General features: G+C 37.3%; 1 long non-coding RNA gene across 1 annotated transcript; it reads left to right on the plus strand.

Moving 5' to 3' along the window:
* Positions 1-2262: 2262 nt before the first annotated feature.
* On the plus strand, positions 2263-5798 carry LOC145691718 (uncharacterized). Its single transcript, XR_014132513.1, has 2 exons — positions 2263-2534; positions 5322-5798. It is a non-coding gene; the product is annotated as an uncharacterized LOC145691718 (long non-coding RNA).
* The last annotated feature ends 2867 nt before the right edge of the window (positions 5799-8665 follow it).

Here is an 8665-nt window from a genome sequence, read left to right on the forward strand (position 1 = left end):
TCACCCATATCCATTATCCATTATTCATTTTCATTATCAGCCACGTTAAGTGCTACAAAACAATAATAAAATATGTCACTGTACTTCATTCAGTATTGTAGTCATAATCGTTGATTTTTAGTGAAAGTGAATTATTAGAAAGGAATTGGAGCAATTAAGGACATGACAGGAAACGAGAGAACATAAGAAAGACCCAGGGAGAAGATGTTGTCCACCATAAATCTTTGAGGGCTGACATTAAACTAATGTCCTCTATCATAAGTAATATAGATTCCAAAACTGACAAGGGACGTATGCCTACCATGACAGCTAGATATTTATAAAAATTGGTACACCGACTAATTGTGGATCGCTAATCATCTTGGTGATAGGCACTCGGAACGAAAATCCCTTGCTTATCCGCTACGTATAACACATATACCAAGTAGTGACTGGGTGAGACTGTGCCGAGTTACACCTAAAAAACGCCAGAGAAAGAAAAATGTGTGCAGATAACCTGATACCTATGGGAGGGGGACAAGTGACCAAGATTACGGCAGTACTGTTCCTTCTGCAGTCTTCTTGTTGTAGTACATTTGTTCGTTTCTCAATACGCACTTCATAATTTCTCAACTTTACAGACTCAAATCTCCTCTATTTGGCAACACTGATAACCCATCTCTTGCTTATTTTCTTTCACGTTTTATGCCCATTATTTCAATGCCATAAAATGATATACGCTCTATTTGAAAAACTATAAGTTTGTGTTGGGATGGCAACACTGCTTGTGTAACAGTACTGCCGTAATCTTGGTCACTTGTCCCCCTCCCGTAGGTATCAGGTTACATGCACATATTTTTCAGTTTCTGATCTTTTCCGGGGTTTTTAAGGTGTAACTCGGCACAGCCTCACCCGGTCACTGCTTGGTATATCTATTATACGTACCGGCAAACAAGGCATTTCCGCACCGAGTGACTATCACTACGATGATTAGCGATCCACAATTAGTCAGGGCACCAATTTTCATAAATATGTAGCTGTCATGGTTCGCATACGTCCCTTGTGTGCCGCTTTATCTTATTTATTTTGTTATTTGTAACTGAAGTTATTAGTTTGTATAAATATTATTATATTGCACACACCGTTTATCAAGGTTTAAGTTCATAGAAATGTTAGTGCATGCTTGAACCAGTTGTTTACAACTGGATTTGTACCACGTAGCAGCACGCTTTCAAGATTGACAAACAGCAGAGAAAATAGGCAGAATTTAAGACGTGAAAGGGGTGCTTTGGAGAAATGAAATAATTAAATATTTGCAACGTTCGAGTAGTTATGAAACTCAGGGTAGTGTATCAGCGATATCATCGATGTAATTCTTTTCTTCTCACCACTATCCTTGTCAATGCAAGTTTTCATGCCTGGATCTTGTTCTCTCCAAGCGTTTAACAATGTCGGCCCTGGCGTCCGCCACAGAGGACATAATATATGATGACATTTTTATTTCTTTATTACTTTATATTGAGACTGACAACATTGAAAATTGTTTACAGGGGATGATCAAAGATGAATAATCCCTTATAAACAGTTTTCAATGTTGTCAGTTAGATTTTAAAGATGTAAGGAAATAAAAATGTTGTCATATTTTACGTCTCCTGTGGGAGGCGCCGGGACCGACATGGTTAAGAGAGTTGGAACAGCATTCATTCTGTGAGGTCACAGAGCATACGCTCTTAAAGAACTGCTTTTAAAACTAGACACAACACGAGAATTTATCTGCTATTCGATTGGTAGGAAGATAAAATAATTAGTATCATATCTCATTGTTATATGGCCACGGTTTCGGTTTACGATCGGGACACTCGGTCGAAAAAATGAAATAGCTTTTCCAGGCCAGCTCATTCATCCAGCCCCATTCAGCTTTCCCTCTAGTTTCTGAAAGAAGAGAAACTAATCTCTAATCCTTTCCAGTTGTCACACGAATATCGCATTCCCTACTGGAAGTTACCAATCTCATAAATTTAGTAATCTAACATCAGTTATTTACATGTTGAATCATAATATTGTCTTAACTACAAGAATCAGGATGAGGAAGCTGTAAATAATTTCTTTTGAAATATGATTATCGCATTCGTTGTTGGCAGTATGACATAACTTTCAATTTAGTTATCTAACAATATTTACGTATTAATATGTTGAATAATATATTCCCTAACTAGAAGAATTGTTGGTGTGAAAACGCTATTGTTAAATTCTATCGTTATAGAAATGTCTCATTCAATACTAACATTATTATCAATCTGTTGAATTTAGTTATGTAACCTTATCGGAATACTTATACAAAGGGAGCTAGGAAAGATCTGCAATACGACTGCGCTCTTTATAATTTTTCAAAATAATTTCAACCACAAATTATAAACTTGTTCAGGCTTCGAAATCAATCTTCAAACAATTCTTGCTATATTTCGCAGAAGATTTGTGCACACTCATTGACTGAAGCTCTCACGATATCACCATCGCTCGAGAAAAGCCTCCATTTCAGTTTGCTTGTCATCGAGGTAAGAGTAGAAAGTCGTATGGAGCGACGTTAGTACTGTAAGGATGGGATTACAGTTTCTAACAAATAATTTTATTTCAGTGTTTACCAAATACATAGAACAATACCGTGAAGTGTTACCGTAACAAAGAAACCATTTTCGTATTCTTGAACTTAAGAGTAGCTTCTTGAGAATTTCAAGAACTTTAGGCAGGTATTTCTCGGTATGCCATTTCTTTGTTTCTCTCTTCTGATTTTCAAACACAACTTGCTCTAAAGCTCGTATTGTACTTGAGTTGTTCTGTTACGAAACGGGTCTTGTCTAATGCCCAGAAAATCCCAGAAAACTTAGACAAAATATATGATCTACATGTTTTGTAGAGCTGGAAATACATCAGTGTGTTCATGTGAGAAACTTGAAATCTTCAAATATTTCCAGTTCTTCAAAACGCATCGATCCCACAGTTTTTGTCGATTTTCTAGGATTTGAAATAAATGGAGAATAGCCGTTTTGAAACTGGACGACTAATTTAATAGAACCGGCCATAAATCTATTCTTCACCGGACTATATTCTAGAATAACAAAGGAATCTCCTCATCTTTGAACACCCATAATTTCTCAGTTTTTTATTTGAGCTTTGTCGGAAATAGTACGCCCAAATTTCGCCATTTTATGGCTGTTTAATCTTCTGTAGGGACATGCTATCGTGGTAAATATTATCCGACTCTTTTACCTATTCTTCTGCCTGGTTCTTCCCTCTCGCTTCACCCGTCCTTCACTCACGAGTAAATATGATTGATATTGTATCTATTCGTGGAGCGGTTACATGAGTAAAAAGAGATCACTTCTTTTAAGATGCCATATATGCATCAGAAAATATACAACACTTCCCACACCTTCTCCATACAGATTGGAGGACTATAACTGGAAGTGTTCCTATACTGATTAACATTTAAATTTTAACAAATCATTCTTGTTATATCAGAGTTTCACTTCTTGTCCCAGTTACGCAATAGTGATCCAAGTGTTAAGCACCGAAACACGATATATACGTAAAATTCCACAAATGTCAATGTTTTTCTGATCTTGTACGTAAGTTGAATAATGCTTCTTAATCCATTTAGTTACTTTTTAGCATATTTGATTATTGGGAACATCTTATTATTCTAAAGGGCTGTAAATATTTACTTCAACGTAACAATGTATCATGTCTACCACAACGTCTTTCATACAAGGGATGACCCGATCCTTTTAGTTAATGCGTTTTAGTACGAGACTTCCAGATCTACAATCTACAATCTACAATTTGGAATAACACAATTATATGAAATGTGAGTTCATTGATATTATTTGGACATGTAGATAATTGTTTACTCTTTATCATTAAATAATACTATTTGCACTGTTTGTGTTACACAAGGACCTTTGAAGTATCGTCTGGCTGGAGTTTAGAACACTCTACATGTACTGTGCTTATTCGGTTGTCTATTCAATTCACTTTCTCTTCAAATCGGTTGATTCGATGCACGTAGGTATTTATTAATTACTTCTCCTCTTCTTTCTTTTGTAAATCTCACACTACAAACACACAAAAGTTAAGGTACTCTTACACATTCCGGATTTCATTGCTAGTAGAAAGAAACACTTTGTACTAGATCAAAGAGCGAAAGGAAAGAAATCATTGCTGTCACTGCAAAATTGACTGTTTTTTAAGAAAGTTTGTGAAGCCTGAAGATCAGATTATCATAACTTTCACAATATTTTTCACATGGATAGATGTTTTATTTTCAGAATTTTTCAGGATATCAGGGTACAATGAAACATGACATGCCATTTGATGGACGTTCAAGTTGTGCGGTATCCAAAGAGTAAGAATTTTCTAACTTTTATAATTTCGTAGGTAGTCTGGCAGATGGACAGCCAATTATTGTTGGTGCATTAATGCCCAAGAACAACTCTATTTAGGGTAAGCATCATACCTAACTCTCTCAAGCATTTGTCATATTGCAGCAATGTTTTCCTTAGTCACAGGCGAAGAGAATCGACCTGACCTTGAAACATCCTCCAAGGAAACAAATTTTGTCTATGAAACTCTCGATACCATTTAATATTTTAATGTTATGAAGACTTCCTCTCCAAGCACGGGAGTAATTTTCCGTAAACACCTATTTACATTTAAGCAATGTACAAAATTGTCTGTCGCTCAGTTTCATCCCACGATGGTAGTCACTACTTCTTTTCACTAACAGAGATAAACAGGAACTGATTCTGGGACAGCAAATAGAGGTGCTACAGTGAAGATTAGGGGTCGCCTTAACACGAACCAAGTTGTAACAGCTGTGATGATCAGTGCTATCGTACTACAGAACTTTCCTATTATCCTTTGTGTGTTGAATAATACATTTTCCCTAACTAAAAAAATCTAGTATGAGGAAAGTGAATTAACAACAGTTGCACAAATGTTGTACTCCTAATAGTACTATTATCTAGTGATGATTTTAGGGTGCTTGCCTAGGAGCAGGGGTCATATCTTCGATGAATTATATTAAGCCCTGTCCCCGAAGATACTATTCTGAAATTAACACTGGTGTTACTTAACTGCTAAATTTAGTTATAGAATCTTATCCATTTCTTTACATTTAGAATCGTATATTGTCTGAACTAAAGAAATTGTTAGTGTGACCAAATGATTGTCAATCCATATTGTTAAACGAATAATACGTACAGTTTGATCTACCTGCTTAATTTTATTATCTAGTCACATATATGCTGAAATATCTTAACTAACTATACGTATTTTTATATTAGCTTGTAATCATGGATACTGTAAAATACAAACGTGAAGGTAGCTCCTCATCACAAGGCGGTACTGGTGGTGATGGAAATTCAGGAGAGAACAAGAAAGCTGGGAGAAGCGGTGGTCTTGCAGGTATGGTACTTCCTTTCTTTGCGAATAAGTTAAAGCAAGCGTACCAAAATTTCGACCAACAACAGCAGGAATATCAGCAAGCAGCCGGACAAAAAGACGACAACGATGGTCCTGTGGACAGCTTAATATTTCCATACGTTATAGGCAACGCCATGGCTCAAAATAAGAAAAGTAAATGAGCAACCAAATAGATCATCTGCTCATCATTTCATCAACATACATCAACCAGCCAGTCTATACGACTATAGTACGTGTTCTGTCATGTATCCTATTTTTTGTACCTAATAAATGATTGTTAATATATGAATGTATCCATATTGATACCAGAACTGATTTTTATTGCTTGGTGTTTCAGAAACGTGTCATGTGCTTATTATACAGTTGTTTCACAATAAATTATTTATTGATTACGTGATTTGTTCCTTTTCTCTTCCTTCTTAGTATTCGAATTTAATTTCTGCTTGTTTATTGTATTATTCAAATTTTACTCTTCTTTCAGTCCTTCGTCTACCTTTCAGGGTTAGAAATTTTGCGATAGGATTGTTTGCGAGACGAGAAGAGAAGCGTCTGAGCTCTTGGAATAGGAAGAGACTTTCTGAGTGAAGATAGCTTTCTCAGAGACGAGCCGACCTTCAACTTTCGTCTCGTAGTCAATTCTACTCAAACATTTAACAGTGTTCTATCAGTACATACAGCTACTTTATAAATATTTGTTACAGAGATGGTCATCCTCCCTCATTTTGCTCTCATAAGGGCCGCCCTCACCCTCATTTTAGTAGTTGAGGGTGAGGGCGTTGGAGGGTGAGGGTGATAAAGTAATTGAGGGTGAGTGTGAGGAAGGGTGAGTATGAGGTAATCAATGGAGGGTGAGTGTGAGGGAAGGTGAGTGTGAGGGCGTCAATGGAGGGTGAGTGTGAAAGAAGGTGAGTGTGAGGGCGTCAATGGAGGGTAAGTGTGAGGGAAGGTGAGTGTGAGGGCGTCAATGGAGGGTAAGTGTGAGGGAGGGTAAGGGGAGGGCGTCAATGGAGGGTGAGTGTGAGGGAGGGTGAGGGTGAGGGGCGTCAATTGAGAGTGAGGGCGAGGAAGGGTTAAGAAAAATGACCATCTCTGATTTGTTATGTGTTGTTCAGTACGTTTAAAAAGTATTACAGAAGAAGGAAGTCCAAGAAAAAAAGAATCTCGTTCAATTGTAAGATAACTTTTATAATTTCTAACTTAATTGCAGGAAATATGACGTAATATAAACAAAAGGTTCTTAATTTTTCCACTTGTGTACTATCACAAGACATACGTATCATCCAGCAGCGGCTTGCGTACCTTAGGGTAAGCAAACATGATGTACGCTGTACAAACACACAATTTTAAAATAAACAAAACATTAACGTTGATCAATCATTACACAAATATGTTATTCTGCCATTATTTGCAGGTCACTTGCCTCAACTGAGAAGCTTCCATACTCTACGGACTTCATCTAACCTCTTCGTCTTCTCGTTCAATTTGTCTCTTTTGATACGTCCAATAATTGTAGTAACGTCGCCCTCTCCCTCTCTTATCTGCTACCATATCCTCTAGCACATCCCTCATGGTATAGTTAATTATTAGCCAATGTCCCTACCAGTTTCTCTTCCTCTTCTTAATAATATCTAAAATTGTTCCTTTCTCCGCACCACTTCTAACACGCTCTCATTAATTTCCCGCTCAACCCCGCTAATTCTCTCCATTCTTTTTCACATGCACATTTCGTAAGCTCTCAGTTGTTTTACATCACTTTTGTATAATGTCCATGTTTCTGCCCCATACAGTACAATGCTCCACGCGAATCATTTTATATGTCTGTTTCTGAACTCTTTTATCAAGGCCTCAGAAAATAATATTTCGTTTCTCCTAAACGCTTGTTTCACCTTTCCTATCCTTGCTTTTATTTCACGTTTGCCCTTCATCATCACTTACAATACTACCCAGGTATCGAAAACTAGTCACCTGTTCTATTTTCTCCTCTTTGTTCAAATCACCATGGCTTTTGTCTTTCTAACATTCATTTTCATCCAATATTTTTCACAGCCCTTCCTCACGTTTTCCTAACATCTTATTGTTTTTCTCTTCAAATTCTGCAACAAATGCCATATCATCTGTAAACCGTATATGCCTAATCACCTTACTTCGTACTGAACTATCGTCTTCATTTTGTAGGTTGTTTCTACCTATCTCTTCTAGATAGATATTAAATAATGTAGGCAATAGACAGCATCCTTGTCGAGCTCCCCTTCCAATTGCACCTTCCACTGTCATTTCATTCCCTATTCTGACATCTACTTGTTGGTTCATATATAAGTTTCTTATAAGTCTGCAATCTTTCCATTTCAACCCAACCTTCTTTACAACTTCCAATAAGAAATTCCAATTGACGCGGTCAAAACCATTTTCTAGGTAAATAAATAACACATACACCTTTTTCTCTTTTTCTATAAACCTTTCATCGATCACCCTAATAGTTCAGTTGCATCTTTTGTGTTCTTACCTGTCCTGAAACCGAACTGTTCCTCCTCAACTTTTTCCGTTTGTTCTTCCATACAGATAGATATACGTATATACCAAACTTTATCTGGATCAATGTATTACATTATCATGAGCAATGTTCGAAAGGATCAACGAAAACAAATATTTGTAAACTTAATACAGGGTCTGTCCAGAAAATAATGAGACTGGCCGTCGTACGGCGGCCAAGTTACTAGCAGCGTGCTGCCCGACAAGGAAATTTGTAGTGGAGGGATTTAAGCTAAGCAAAGCACTGGACGTCAATCGCGTCCGATCTCTGATGCAGTATGGGTCACGCGTGGCGCAAAAGCTGTTTTTGAGTTTTTGTCAAGCCAGAAAACGTAACAAATGAAGCATTCGCATTAAAGTTTGCTTTCACCTGGGCAGCAATGCTTCCGAGACGCTTGCCTTGGTCACGAAGGCTTACGAAAAAGCGCCCTGACAAGGGTCCAGTTTCTCCGGTGCTTCAGAAAGTTTAAAAAAACATTGAAGATATGGAGCGATCTGAACACCCTCTAACGAGTGGTTTGGACAAAACATGTGGCCAAAGTGAAAAATCTCCTGAACTCCGACCATCGTTTGAGTATAAGGTTAATCGCCGAAGACCTTAACATGTGCAAAACAACGGTTCACAAAATTATTTATGAAAATCTGCCATCACAAGCACTCAAAAACAGCTTTTGCG

This window comes from Thermobia domestica, chromosome 8 (genome assembly GCF_964235325.1).
Source record: "Thermobia domestica chromosome 8, izTheDome1.hap1.1, whole genome shotgun sequence".
NCBI lineage: Eukaryota > Metazoa > Arthropoda > Insecta > Zygentoma > Lepismatidae > Thermobia > Thermobia domestica.